Source organism: Bos grunniens, chromosome 1 (assembly GCF_055505025.1).
Source record: "Bos grunniens cultivar Pamir isolate PY7600 chromosome 1, Bosgru_T2T1.0, whole genome shotgun sequence".
Taxonomy (NCBI): Eukaryota; Metazoa; Chordata; class Mammalia; order Artiodactyla; family Bovidae; genus Bos; species Bos grunniens.
The window spans coordinates 102798889-102814005 of NC_141165.1; the positions used below are offsets into that span (position 1 = coordinate 102798889).

At 39.4% G+C, this 15117-nt stretch overlaps 1 pseudogene; it reads left to right on the plus strand.

Moving 5' to 3' along the window:
* The first annotated feature begins 644 nt into the window (after positions 1-644).
* Positions 645-15117, plus strand: part of LOC147380029 (cysteine dioxygenase type 1-like) — a 58544-nt pseudogene continuing 44071 nt past the window's right edge.

A 15117-nucleotide genomic window follows, 5' to 3' on the forward strand; every position in this document is an offset into this window, starting at 1 on the left:
CCCACAAACTGAAAATTAATTATACCACAGAAGTTCTCCCACAGGAGCTCAAGTCTCAAGCCCCACATCAGGCTTCCCAGCCTGAGGGTCTGGCCACAGGAGGAGGTTTGATCACAGGACTGGGGGAAACAGAAGTTCCACTTAGAGGGAATACATAAGGTCTCACACACACCAGCACCCAGGAAAAAAAGCAGTGACCTTATAAAAGATTGGGCCAGGCCTGCCTGCTAGTGTTAGAGGGTCTCCTGCAGAGGCAGGGGGATGGCTCTGGGCACAAAGACACTCATTGGCATGAGCCCTCCTGCAGGCTGCCATTTCCTCACCAAGACCTAGCCCCACTCAACAGCCTGAAGGCTCCAGTGCTGGGACACCTCAGGCCAAAAAACCAACAGAGCAGAAACAGAGACTCACCCATCAGCAGACAGGCTGCTTAAAGTCTCCCTGAGCATGGCCCTTTTCAACAGAGGGACAAGGCCCAGCTCCACCAACTAGCTGGCATGAACCAGTCCCTCCCACCAGAATGCTTGCACAAGCCTCTTAGATAGCCTCATCCACCAGAGGGCTGACAACAGAAGCAAAAAGAACTACAATCCTGCAGAAAACACAATCACAGAAAGTTAGACCAAATGAGATGGCAGAGGAATATGTCACAGATTGAGGAACAAGATAAAACCCCAGAACAACTATTGGAAGTGGAGACAGGTAATTTTATTGACTATGCCAAAGCCTTTGACTGTGTGGATCACAATAAACTGTGGAAAATTCTGAAAGAGATGGGAATACCAGACCACCTGATCTGCCTCTTGAGAAACCTGTATGCAGGTCAAGAAGCAACAGTTAGAACTGGACATGGAACAACAGACTGGTTCCAAATAGGAAAAGGACTACACCAAGGCTCTATATTGTCACCCTGCTTATTTAAATTATATGCACAGTACATCATGAAAAACGCTGGGCTAGAGGAAGCACAGGCTGGAATCAAGATTTCTGGGAGAAATATCAATAATCTCAGATATGCAGATGACACCACCCTTATGACAGAAAGTGAAGAAGAACTAAAGAGCCTAAAGAAAATGAAAAAGGAGAGTGAAAAAACTGGCTTCAAGCTCAACATTCATAAAACCAAGATCACAGCATCTGGTCCCATCACTTCATTGCAAATAGATGGGGAAACAGTGGAAACAGTGGCAGACTTTATTTTGGGGGGCATCCAATCAGATGGTGATTGCAGCCATGAAATTAAAAGACGCTTACTCCTTGGAAGGAAAGTTATGACCAACCTAGACAGTATATTAAAAAGCAAGACATTACTTTGTCAAAAAAGGTCCATCTAGTTAAGGCTATGGTTTTTCCAGTGGTCATGTATGGATCAGAGAAGGCAAAAATGGCAACTCACTTCAGTACTCTTGCCTGGAAAATCCCATGGACTGAGGAGCCTGGTAGGCTGCAGTCCATGGGGTCGCTAAGAGTCAGACACGACTGAGCAACTTCACTTTCACTTTTCACTTTGGAGGAAATGGCAATCCACTCCAGTGTTCTTGCCTGGAGAATCCCAGGGACGGAGGAGCCTGGTAGACTGCCGTCTATGGGGTCACAGAATCGGATACGACTGAAGCGACTTAGCAGCAGCAGCATGTATGGATGTTCGAGTTGGACTGTGAAGAAAGCTGAGCGCCGAATAATTGATGGTTTTGAACCGTGGTGTTGGAGAAGACTCTTGAGAGTCCCTTGGACTGCAAGGAGATCCAACCAGTCCATCCTAAAGGAGATCAGTCCTGGGTGTTCATTGGTAGGACTGATGTTGAATCTGAACCTGCAATACTTTGGCCACCTGATGTGAAGAGCTGACTCATTTAAAAGGCCCTGATGCTGGGAAAAACTGAGGGCAGGAGGAGAAGGGGGCCACAGAGGATGAGATGGTTGGATAGCGTCACCAACTCAATGGACATGGGTTTGGGTGGACTCTGGGAGTTGGTGATGGTAAGAGAAGCCTGGTGTGCTGTGGTTCATGGGGTCGCAAAGAGTCGAACATGACTGAGTGACTGAACTGAACTGAACTGAACTGAATGTCATATAAGGGCCAAATCTTGGCCCCAGGACTGAAACAGTTACACTGGATGTCCTCAACCCTGTATCCAGTCTCCACCAAATGTGTCCAGTATCTACCAGAAATGCCAAGAGGAAAAGCCTCTTTCTCCTGCAAGTTCACACCAGCATCCTCTACTAAGAAAGTTTAACATGTACTAGCTTTATTTATTTATTTTTAATTTTTTTTAATTTTTAATATAAATTTATTTTAACTTTAATATAAATTTATTTATATTAATTGGAGGCTAATTACTTTATGATATTGTATTGGTTTTGCCATACATTGACATGAATCTGCCATGGGTGTACATGTGTTCCCCATCCTGAATCCTCCTCCCACCTCCCTCCCGATTTCATCCCTCTGGGTCATCCCAGTGCACCAGCCCCGAGCACCCTGTATCATGCATCAAACCTGGACTGGTGATTTGTTTCACATATGATAATTTACATGTTTCAATGCCATTCTCCCAAATCATCCCACCCTTGCCCTCTCCTACAGAGTCCAAAAGACTATTCTATACATCTGTGTCTTTTTTGCTGTCTTGCATACAGGGCTATCATTACCATCTTTCTAAATTTCATATAAATGCATTAATATACTGTATTGGTGTTTTTCTTTCTCATTTACTTCACTCTGTATAATAGGCTCCAGTTTCATCCACCTCATTAGAACTGATTCAAATGTATTCTTTTCAATGGCTGAGTAATACTCCATTGTGTATATGTACCACTGCTTTCTTATCCATTCATCTGCTGATGGACATCTAGGTTGCTTCCACATTCTGACTATTATAAACAGTGCTGCGATGAACATTGGAGTACACGTGTCTCTTTCAATTCTGGTTTCTTCAGTGTGTATGCCCAGCAGTGGGCTTGCTGGGTCATATGGCAGTTCTATTTCCAGTTTTTTAAGGAATTTCCACACTGTTCTCCATAGTGGCTGTACTAGTTTGCATTCCCACCAACAGTGTAAGAGGGTTCCCTTTTCTCCACACCCTTTCCAGCATTTATTGCTTGTAGACTTTTGGATCACAGCCATTCTGACTGGTGTGAAATGGTACCTCATTGTGATTTTGATTTGCATTTCTCTGATAATGAGTGATGTTGAGCATCTTTTCATGTGTTTTTTAGCCATCTGTATGTCTTCTTTAAAGAAATGTCTATTTAGTTCTTTGTCTACTTTTTGATTGGGTCGTTTCTTTTTCTGGAATTGAGCTGCAGGAGTTGCTTGTATATTTTTGAGATTAGTTGTTTGTCTGTTGCTTCATTTGCTATTATTTTCTCCCATTCTGAAGGCTGTCTTTTCACCTTGCTTATAGTTTCCTTTGTTGTGCAGAAGCTTTTAATTTTAATTAGGTCCCATTTGTGTATTTTTGCTTTTATTTCCAATATTCTGGGAGGTGGGTCATAGAGGATCCTGCTGTGATTTATGTTGGACAGTGTCTTGCCTATGTTTTCCTCTAGGAATTTTTTAGTTTCTGGTCTTGCATTTAGATCTTTAATCCATTTTTGAGCTTATTTTTGTGTATGGTGTTAGAAAGTGTTCTAGTTTCATTCTTTTACAAGTGGTTGACCAGCTTTCCCAGCACAAGTTGTTAAAGAGATTGTCTTTTCTCCATTGTATATTCTTGCCTCCTTTGTCAAGATAAGGTGTCCGTAGGTGTGTGGATTTATCTCTGGGCTTTCTATTTTGTTCCATTGATTTATATTTTTGTCTTTGTGCCAGTACCATACTGTCTGGATGACTGTGGCTTTGTAGTAGAGCCTGAAGTCAGGCAGGTTGATTCTTGCAGATCCATTCTTGTTTCTCAAGATTGTTTTGGCCATTTGAGGTTTTTTTGTATTTCCATACAAATTGTGAAATTATTTGTTCTAGTTCTGTGAAAAATACCTTTGGTTGCTTGATAGGGATTGCATTGAATCTATAGATTGCTTTGGTAGTATACTCATTTTCACTATATTGATTCTTCCGATCCATGAACATGGTATATTTCTCCATCTATTAGTGTCCTCTTTGATTTCTTTCACCAGTGTTTTATAGTTTTCTATATATAGTTCTTTTGTTTCTTTAGATAGATATATTCCTAAGTATTTTATTCTTTTCGTTGCAATGGTGAATGGAATTGTTTCCTTAATTTCTCTTTCTGTTTCCTCATTGTTAGTGTATAGGAATGCAAGGGATTTCTGTGTGTTGATTTTATATCCTGCAACTTTACTATATTCATTGATTAACTCTAGTAGTTTTCTGGTGGAGTCTTTAGGGTTTTCTATGTAGAGGATCATGTCATCTTACTTTAAAGGAGAAATGCTTAGATAATTTTTCTTGTACACCAAAGAACATATATTGGAACTGAGAAGCTAACTGAACCAAATTTCTAATCAGCATTTTAACTTGAGATGTCCAAACTCCTAAATTTCTGACCCAAACCTTTTCCTTGTTCAGTCTTCTCCATCTTAGTAAAGAGCAACTTAATTATTCCATTTCAACAGACCGAAATCTTTGTAGCCATACTGACTTCTGTGTTTTGCTCCCATGCCACACTCTTTAGGTTAATAAATGATGCTGCCTCTATCTTCACATTAAGTCTGAAATCAATCTACTTATCAAATTTATGACTACCACCCTAGTCAAAGTCACCATCATCTCTCACCCTGTCAGTTACAAAATTCTGACGGATCTCCCTGCTTCCACATGGTCAATTAGTGGATCTGTTCTCTAACACAGCAAGAAGATGTGATCTTGATGAAACAAAAGCATAAATTGTATCATGTCACTTTTCTACTTAATGTCCCTGTTCCTGCCCTCAGCTTACATTGAAAATCTTTAAAGAAGCTTATAAAATGTATTCAATATGTCATCCCATCCACAATCTCTGTCACATTCTGCTTAACCCTCCACTCATTCAGCCACATTCACTTCTTTGCTTTTTCTCAAATACACACATCAGGCTCATTCCTCCTGTAGGGACTTTGATGCTTCTTTCCTCTGCTTGGAACACTTTTGCTTCAGATATCTACATGACTTACTCCTTGATGTTTGTTCTTTAGTCTTACACTCAAAAGTCACCTACTTGGCAAGATGTCTTGTAGCCACACTATGTATAATGCAACCAGATCCTAGAATAATTCCTGTCACAGGGTAGATGCCAATAAATACTGGCTAGATAAATTAATAAATCTTGACATGAGGTGGCCTTATGAATGAACCAATATGCTAGTAAAGGGATATATGATCCTAGGTACCTGATTAATACCAAAGAACCACCACACTAGCCCTGGACTGCTTACTTCCAGACTTCTTTTAATTGAGAGAAACTAACTTCTTATTTGTGCTTAGTTGCTCAATCATGTCTGACTCTTTGCAACCCCATGGACTGCAGCCCTCCTGTGTTCATGGGGATTCTCCAGGCAAGAATACTGGAGTGGGTTGCCATTCCCTTCTCCAGAGGATCTTCCCAACCCAGGGACTGAACCCAGGTTTCCCACATCGCAGGCGGATTCTTTACCAACTGAGCCACCCCACTGCTATTCAGGAATTTCACATCAAGTAGTTGATTAATCTTGTTTTACTTCTATGCATGTGGTAGTTGACCAATCCTGATCTATTCCTAAAGCTAATTCATTTCCAGACCTAAATTTATGTTAGAATCAACTGAAAAACTTTCAGTAACTACTAATACTTGGGCTTCACTCCCAGGCCTGCTGATTTAATTGATATTACTAGAGCTAGACATTATTACTTAGAAGCCTCCCAGCACTTCTACCATGCAGCCAGAATTGAGAGGAATTGCTCTAAGCTTTTTTGTTAAATGTTTTTGATGTCATTTTTCCAAATAAATAATTACCTTTTTTGGTCCCAGTTTCTATCCACTGACTCTTATCTGCAATCATTGGATTATACCAAAGAAGTAGAATAATAAAAAAAATAATAATAATGGAAATAAATACTATTTACCTATTATTTATACCTTACAGTGTTTTCATATAACAACCAACTCTATTAAGAATGCTTTGATTGCTTTTTCCACTTTTCAGATGATGAGATCTCCGGTTAAGATGACAAGACCATCTTTGGTTAGGTCTTTGGTCAAAATGACTCACTGTAGTAAGAGCAAAACCTGCTCCAATTTGAGAAGTACAAAATTTGAAACATGTATTTTCCATTCCTGCTGACCCGAGGATGCCTTAAAGCTACTTTAGACAATGACTAATTGACTAAGAAAGAACTAACCTTGCTTAATTCCAGATACCAACCTCAAGGACACGGGCCAGGAAACTGGCAATAATTTAGACTATTAGCCAGTCATGAAGCAAACTCCTAGTTCTCTGATAGATGAAGACAAAGGTCTAACAAACATTCCTAAGTTGTTTTTACAGGAAGAAAACCCTCATCAGATGAAAACCACTGACAGCAAGCACAGTGACTCCAAACTGGTTGAAAACAGAAAATGGTGATGCTCACAACTTGACCTTGATGCCAACTTGTTTGAGAATTGTGCATGAGCTGCTTATACATCCTACAGCCTCCTACCTCTCAACCTTTAAAACCTTTGTCTCCTAACCAGCAACCTGGAGATGATCTTAGGATGTTGTCCACCATCTTTCCAGATAGCCTGCCTCCTGAATAATAGGTTTTCCTTTCCACCAATCCATATCTCTTGAGTATTGGCCTTTTTGAGCAGAGAGTAGCCAAATTTAGTTTTCAGTACCAGCCTTGTTCAGGTTCATCACCATTATGCTCAGTTCTTTGATTTGTTCCAAGCTCTAAAATAAGCTGGCATAATCCAGCTCTTCCTCCTCAGAGGCCAAAGACTAGGATGGAGCTTTGTCCTATTTTGACTAGAGAAAAAATGAGTTCGAAATAAATCTTTTGTAGATTCTGTTTCACAGGATTGCCAACAAAGTAACACAAACCTAAAGAGAATAAGAAACATCCAAACCAACTGAGCAAGGAGAATGTATCCAAAAGCCAAGGAATCAGACTTTAAAAGACTTCAAAAGGAATAAGGTCACATCATTATTGAGCAAGGACAGGGGATATGTTTTATTACACAAATCTAGGCCCATTAAATGAAAACTAAGACTAGAGAATCATAGTATTTCATCATATTCCAGACCACCTGACCTGCCTCTTGAGAAACCTATATGCAGGTCAGGAAGCAACAGAGAACTGGACATGGAACAATAGACTGGTTCCAAATAGGAAAAGGAGTATGTCAAGGCTGTATATTGTAACCCTGCTTATTTAACTTATATGCAGAGTACATCATGAGAAATGCTGGGCTAGAAGAAGCACAAGCTGGAATCAAGATTGCCGGGAGAAATATCAATAACATCAGATATGCAGATGACACCACCCTACGGCAGAAAGTGAAGAGGAACTCAAAAGCCTCTTGATGAAAGTGAAAGAGGAGAGTGAAAAAGTTGGCTTAAAGCTCAACATTCAGAAAATGAAGATCATGGCATCTGTTCCCATCACTTCATGGGAAATGGATGGGGAAACAGTGGAAACAGTGTCAGACTTTATTTTTGGGGGTTCAAAAATCACTGCAGATGGTGACTGCAGCAATGAAATTAAAAGACACTTACTCCTTGGAAGGGAAGTTATGACAAACCTACATGGCATATTAAAAAGCAGAGACATTACTTTGCCAACAAATGTCTGTCTAGTCAAGGCTATGGTTTTTCCTGTGGTCATGTATGGATGTGAGAGTTGGACTGTGAAGAAAGCTTAGCACCGAAGAATTGATGCTTTTGAACTGTGGTATTGGAGAAGACTCTTGAGAGTCCCTTGGACTGCAACAAGATCCAACCAGTCCATCCTGAAGGAGATCAGTCCTGGGTGTTCATTGAAAGGACTGATGCTAAAGCTGAAACTCCAGTACTTTGGCCACCTCATGCGAAGAGTTGACTCATTGGAAAAGACTCTGATGCTGGGAGGGATTGGGGAAGGAGGAGAAGGGGACGACAGAGGATGAGATGGCTGGATGGCATCACGGATTTGATGGATATGAGTTTGAGTAAACTCTGGGAGTTGGTGATGGACAGGGAGGCCTGGTATGCTACGATTCATGGGGTCTCAAAGAATCAGACACGACTGAAAGACTGAACTGAACTGAACTCACTGAAACTATGAACCAGACAACAGAGAGCCACATATCTAGACTTTAAAATAAAAGTGGAGGGGGGTTCAGGCTTGGGAACACGTGTACACCCCTGGCGGATTCATGTTGATGTATGGCAAAGCCAATACAATATTGTAAAGTAATTAGTCTCTAATTAAAATAAATAAAATTAAATTAAAAAAATAAAATAAAAGTAGAGATAATTCCAAGGGCTTCACCATACCTATTGTTCTTAGCCAGCCAGTTTTGACATATTTGACTGATACTCGTGTTAAATGATAAGACAGAGACATCCATGCCCTTGTCATGAACCAAGGACAAAATGGGGAAAGTGAAAGTGCTGGTCACTCAGTTGTGTCCAACTATTTGTGGCCCAATGGACTGTAGCTCCCCAGGCTCCTCTGTCCATGGAATTCTTCAGGAAAAAATGCTGAAGTGGGTAGCCATTGCCTTCTCCAAGGGATTTTCTCAACATAGGGATAAAACCCAGGTCTCCTGCATTGCAGACAGATTCTTTACCATCGGAGCCACTAGGGAAGCCCATAAAATGGGGAAAGATATCATAAACATAAATCCTTGCTCTGGCCCAACTGGAGGATCAATTATGCTATGATTTCAGTGCTTAATAATTATTATATTATTTTTATTATTGAGAAGCTGCATAGCACAGTGATTATGTTATAAAAATGTTTCATGCTTTAGCTTCCTCATTAATAAAATGGAAATAACAAAAACATCCGTTACATTAGTCTACTGTAGGGATTAAATATACCATGTACTGTGTTTAGAAATTGTGTAATCCCATTTAAGCAGTTATATGGGGAAAGTTTGCTATTATTATTTATATTACTAGTAACATTATGGGGAAAGGAAATGGAAACCCACTCCAGTATTCTTGCCTGGGAAATCGCATGGCCAAGAGGAGTCTGGTGGGCTACAGTTCATGGGGTCCCAAAGAGTCAGACTGGAGAAGGACTGGCAACCCACTCCAGTATTCTTGCCTAGAGACTCCTGTGGACGAAGGGGCCTGGTGGGCTGCTGTCCATGGGGTTGCAGAGTCGCACACGATTGAAGCGACTTAGCAGCAGCAGCAGTAACATTATCACTATTAGTAACATCAGCATATGGAGAAATTTATTTCACAAAGTTTCACACTCATTTGGGTGTGAAATTTATTTCATACTCATTTCACATTCAGTTGTTATGAGTTGAACTGTGTGTCCTCACCCCCCTGCCAAAATTTTTATATTGAAATCTTAATTCCTAGTATCTCACACTGTGACTGCATTTAGAGATGGGGTATTTAAAGAGGTAATTAAGGTAAAATGAGGTTATACAGATGGGCCCTAAACCAATAAGATGAGTGTCCTTACAAGAAGAGGCGCTTAGGACACAAACACACATAGAGGGAAGACCATGTGAAGACATTGGAAAAAGACAGTTATTTATAAGCTAAGGAGAGAGGCCTCAGGAAAAAAACAGCCCTGCTGTCTCCTTGATCTCAGACTTTTAGTCTTCAGAACTGTGATAAAATACCTTTCTGTTATTTAAGCCACCCAGTCTGTGGTACTTTGTTATGGCAGCCCTAGCAAAGTAATACAACAGTGCTATTTGTTTATTTCTTATAAATGTACCTAATGTTGATGTCTTGCCCATGCTTTGCCAAGACAGTATAAATTTTAGCATTCCTGAGGGTCCTCCCAACATTGGGATGACATTTGAGGGACTTGGGTAGCACAATGGCAAGAAATGGCCTCCCTGGTTACTGGCATCCTCCCAGTAGTTACTACCTAGACATATTCGACATGGTCCCTCTAGGTCTAGCCTTCTTCTAGACTGCTGCTTCTATGTACCACAATAGGAATTAGGAATCTTTACAAGCCTGGGATCTGTATGGCATTCCTTTCTGAGGTCTAGTGTCTCTACCCACAGCACTGACAGTGAGGAGGATCTCTCCTGTGACCCTTGAGGTACCCTTCTAATAATCCCCCTGCTTTATATGCTAAGGTATGGGATATTCATTTCAATAGGAGGAAAATTATTCACTTCCCTTTCATCTCTTTCATGAGGCGTTCACCTTCCTCTCCCTCAAGAGCACTTAGCATAATCTCACCACAGAACTAGACTGTCAGAAAATAAAAATCTGGGTGAAAATGAAACTTCTGTTTTTTTACACCCAAATTTTCCTTAAGACAAAAAAGTCACAGAACCTGGAACCCTACTTGAAAGAGGCTATAAATTTTAAAAATAGACCAAAAAAATTAAGTTAACATCAAAAAGTCAGCCTGAAATATTAGCAATAGTTTTTATACAGATGCTCGAAGACATAAATTTCATGATTTTTTTTAAATTTTGAAAACATGGGCAAGGGGATTTTCCTGGCAGTCCAGTGTAAGACTTCATCTTTCAATGCATGGGGTGCTGATAAAAATATGGCTTTGGTTTCCAGAAGGACTAGAATTGTCACTGTTGCCACTGATGTACCAGGAGTGTAATTTTGCTAAAACCACTTCCTTTATAAGGGAATTATCCACTTTGCATATTTCTTTGTCTCACTAGGTCTATACTCAAAACCCAGTATGGGTACATCCATTTGAGAAATCCTTATTTTCCAAAGCCCTTGCTTCAAATGAAGCTGAGAAGCATCTAGCATTTTTAGTTTCTGCAGTTTAAATTTGGCTCTGTCTCCCATCAAGACTTCTTTCACATAGGTAAAGAATTCAAAGGCTAAGGTGCTAAAAAAAATCTAAAAAAAAAGAAAAGAAAAGAAAAACTCCACAACAGATTACTAGTAAGCTGAAAGAGAGAAAACAAAACAGATAGGAATTCAGGATTTGGTATGGAGTGCTTATGACTGCAAGTGATAAAATATCTGACTAGGAGTAATTTAAACAATATAAGGTATTTTGTCACATTATACAAAATATGAAAGTAAGAAGTTACTTGTCTTAACTCAGTAGCTCAGCATTGTCAAAATTAGGTTAAAAATTCTCTTGGCCTTTCTTTCCTAATTCCAATAACACTTTTTTTTTTTTTAATCTTTCAAACAGAAAAAGGAAAGAAGGAAGATGAGTACCAACAGAGTTCTATAAATGTCTCATGGCCCAGAATCATTGGCAACTAGACCACAGAAGAACATAGCACTAAAGCCACAGCTAGAATAGTATTTTCCTCATATATAAGATAATGTGACCCTACAGAGTTCCTTTACACAATCCTAATTAAAACTAATTTCTAACAAATGTGTTCCTGTTCTGTTTACAAAAGTATATGCTTGCCAACTTTGAGTGATCACTTTTACAAGTTACAGTCTTCACATTTTCAAGATTTTAACCATTAATTGTGTCTAAGCATACATGTAGCAGAGAATATAAGTAAATATACAATATGTTATAGAACTAAAATGATGGAAGTTAAGGAGAGTCACCTGGTTTATCACTGCCTTCCATATTCTGTAGAATTTATTGGCAACCTCATGTATTCTTTTAATTTTCTCTCCCATCAGATACAGTTCATAGTCATTGCCAAGAACACTCTCATTTGTCTTAGCTGTTACTGGAGTGTTTATAATTTTGTGGCTTTCTAAATGTTTTCTTTGGTTCTGTAACTCTTTGAAAACTCACTTTAAGTGATCTTATTTGGTAACATCTAAAATGCCATTTCTAAGGTCTCAGTGTCTTTTCCAGTCATCTGTATAATCTGCCTACTTTGATATGACCATTCCAGATACTCCCTTTTCCAATATCCTTGCTACTCATTATTTTAAAGAGAGGACCAGACATAGGGTAGCAAATATATGGGCACATGCCATGTCTCCATATAAATGAGATGTCAAAATTAAGTGGCACAACAATGAAAAACTCCCGTAAAAGATCACTCAAGATAGTCTGGGTTGGGATCCAGGCTGTGCTTTGTATTATTCAGGTAACTTTATCAGGTTCAGTCTCTTGGGGCCCTTTTTCAAGAAATGTACCTTCCTTCATGTATTTTTGTGAAGAATCTTGTGAAGATTTTGGATATAGAATATTTTTTTAAGTTTATAACATTGTTTTTAAAGAAAAGATAACACATACTATGTATTATTATTCATTGTTGTTGTTCAGTTGCTAAGTCATGTACAACTCTTTGCAATCCCATGGACTGCAGCACGCCAGGCTTTCTGGTCCTTCACTACCTTCTGGAGTTTGCTCAAACTCATGTCCCTTGAATCAGAACCCTCCTGGAAAGCATTCAACAAATATCGTTTACCCTTACCTCCGTGTTTCCTTCAGCTCTTCCTCACCTTATGTCTCCTCTACCTGCCTCCATTGTGACTACAGTGTTCTTACCTAACAAAGTGGATAGAAAAGGTTAATAAAAGACATAGGTTTATGTTAGATTCTGCTGAGGATAAACTGTAGAGATCAATCTGGCTGTAATCACCTTATTCTTATTCTTTGTGTCAGGACCCTGAGTAGCAGGTTCTGGACTGTATATTAGCTGTCAAGGGCCGTTATTTATTTAACATGATGGAAGTTTCTGACCCTGCAGGGTTGATTTCTTGAATCTGTTCAGTCTTACCTGAGACTCAGCTCCTATTCTGTGCCTTTGTCACCTAGTCTAAATCTGCCTAATGATGAGGTACCTGTGTTAAACCTTAGGCTTCTTGGTATTTGGCCATAGCCTTAACTATTAATTTATCCTGTTGTGTCTCCTATTTTCTCCAGGAGGGGTTGGTAAAGTTTTTAAAATGAGTTTTATGGATGACCCATGGTCAGATTAAGACCCTTGTCTGTCACATATTTATGACTAATGTTCCAAGAAGCTGAAACTACTGGTGGTAGACCATGCTAGATCCTTACTATGTACACCCACTCACTCAAGGGGGACTCAGCTTAACAGTTAATCCGAAAGGGGCTCAAAACCTACAAGAACGTGTATAATATTTCCTTGACGTTTTCTCATTCACTGTCACTTTTTTACTCACTTCCTTAAGGTTCAGGATGGGGAACACATGTATACCTGTGGCAGATTCATTTCAATATTTGGCAAAACCAATACAATATTGTAAAGTTTAAAAATAAAAATTTTAAAAATAAAGAAAATTTCTTTCTTGACTAGGGAATAATTTTAGTTCACCTTTGATTTTTAAAATTACTTGATGTATGCATGAAACAAAGTGCATAGTTTCATGTTTTTATGCCTCTGCAAGTTTTTGTCTTCCAGTGGTCATACTTTGGTAAATTTGGACTCCTTTGATTTCCTAAATAAAAACTATTTTCCTTACAGAGACCATTGCTTCTCCATGCAGGAAGTAAAAGAAAGTTAACTTTTTCCAGTATCTTCTCTTATTCACAAAAGACTCTTCCAGTGAAGGTCTTTGTGGTGCTGAGATAACAGGTGACCAATTGCCCACCAGCAAATATGAGAACAAGGCAGAGGTACATTCTCTAGGAAAGTCAGTGAAGACAAGGCATTAGTGTGTTTGCCACATACTCTAAAAAAGTATGGAAAACACAGAGGCTAAGAGTGACAGCACCCAACTCACACCTGCTCATGCAAAAGAAGTAATTTATTAGCTCACAAACCTGGAAAGGATGCTGGAGACAGAACACAGCAGAAAAGGAAAGCTTTAGACCCAGGGCCAGTAAACGGATGCTGGAACTCAGAGGCCATCATCTCTTCTGCCACTCAAATACTGCTTCCCTCTGCTTGATTTACCTTTCTCTCTCTCTCTTTTTTATTTTTTTTTAATCTATAACATAGCCACATTTATTTAAGAATGTATTCCAATATCAAATAGCAAAGTTCAACAATGTAAAAACCACAATTAATTTTGCACCAACCTTATACTCTACTCTCTGATTTCCCTTCCCCAGCTCCCATCCCCAGAGAAGCAACATTCTGTTATTATCAGTTATCCCAGAGTCAGATTGATGCACTTGGAGACATTTTCCCATTGTCTCGACTAGCTGTTTCTGAATAAAGGATCTACATTTCCAGTTATCAAAGGGAACTATGGGTAATGCCATTTAAAGAGAGGGAGAGGGTAATGTGTGTTTGTGAAACCAAGAACCCAGGGACGATTTTGTCAGGAGTGCAAGTTTCTGGTTCTTCAGAGAGGTGAGGGTGCCATATGTTCAGGATGTCACATTGTACTCTGTACCTTCCATTCTCCATCTGTAGAGAGTGCTTCCACTTAGGAAGACAAGTCTTTATTTTAAGGATTGTTTGCCTACTTCAAACTATCTTTTCCCTCTTGGCTCTGATTTCTCATTCTTTTACTTTTTTAAAAATTATTTATTTTTTATTGAGGAATAATTGATTTATAGATTTTGCTGCTTTCTGTCAAACTTAACATGAACCAGCCATAGGTATGCATGTATCCCCTCCCTTTTGAACCTCCCTCCCATCTCCCTCCCCATCCCTCTAGGTTGATACAGAGCTCCTGTTTGAGTTTCCTGAGCCATACAACAAATTCCCGTTGGTTACCTATTTTACATATAGTAATGTAAGTTTCCATGCTACTCTTTCCATACATCTCACCCTTTCCTCTCCTCTTCCCATGTCCATAAGTCTATTCTCTATGTCTGTTTCTCCATTGTTGCCCTGTAAATAAATTCTTCAGTACCATTTTTCTAGATTCTGTATATATGTGTTAGAATATGATATTTATCTTTCTCTTTCTGACTCACTTCACTCTGTTAATAGGTTCAGGTTCATCCTCCTCATTAGAATTGACTCAAAGGTGTTACTTTTATGGCTGAGTAATATTCCATTGTGTATATGTACCATACTTCTTTATCCATTCATCTGTCAATGGGCATTTAGGTTGCTTCCATGTTCTCAGTTCAGTTGCTCGGTGGTATCCGACTCTTTGTGACCCCATGAACCTCAGCATTCCAGGCCTCCCTGTCCATCACCA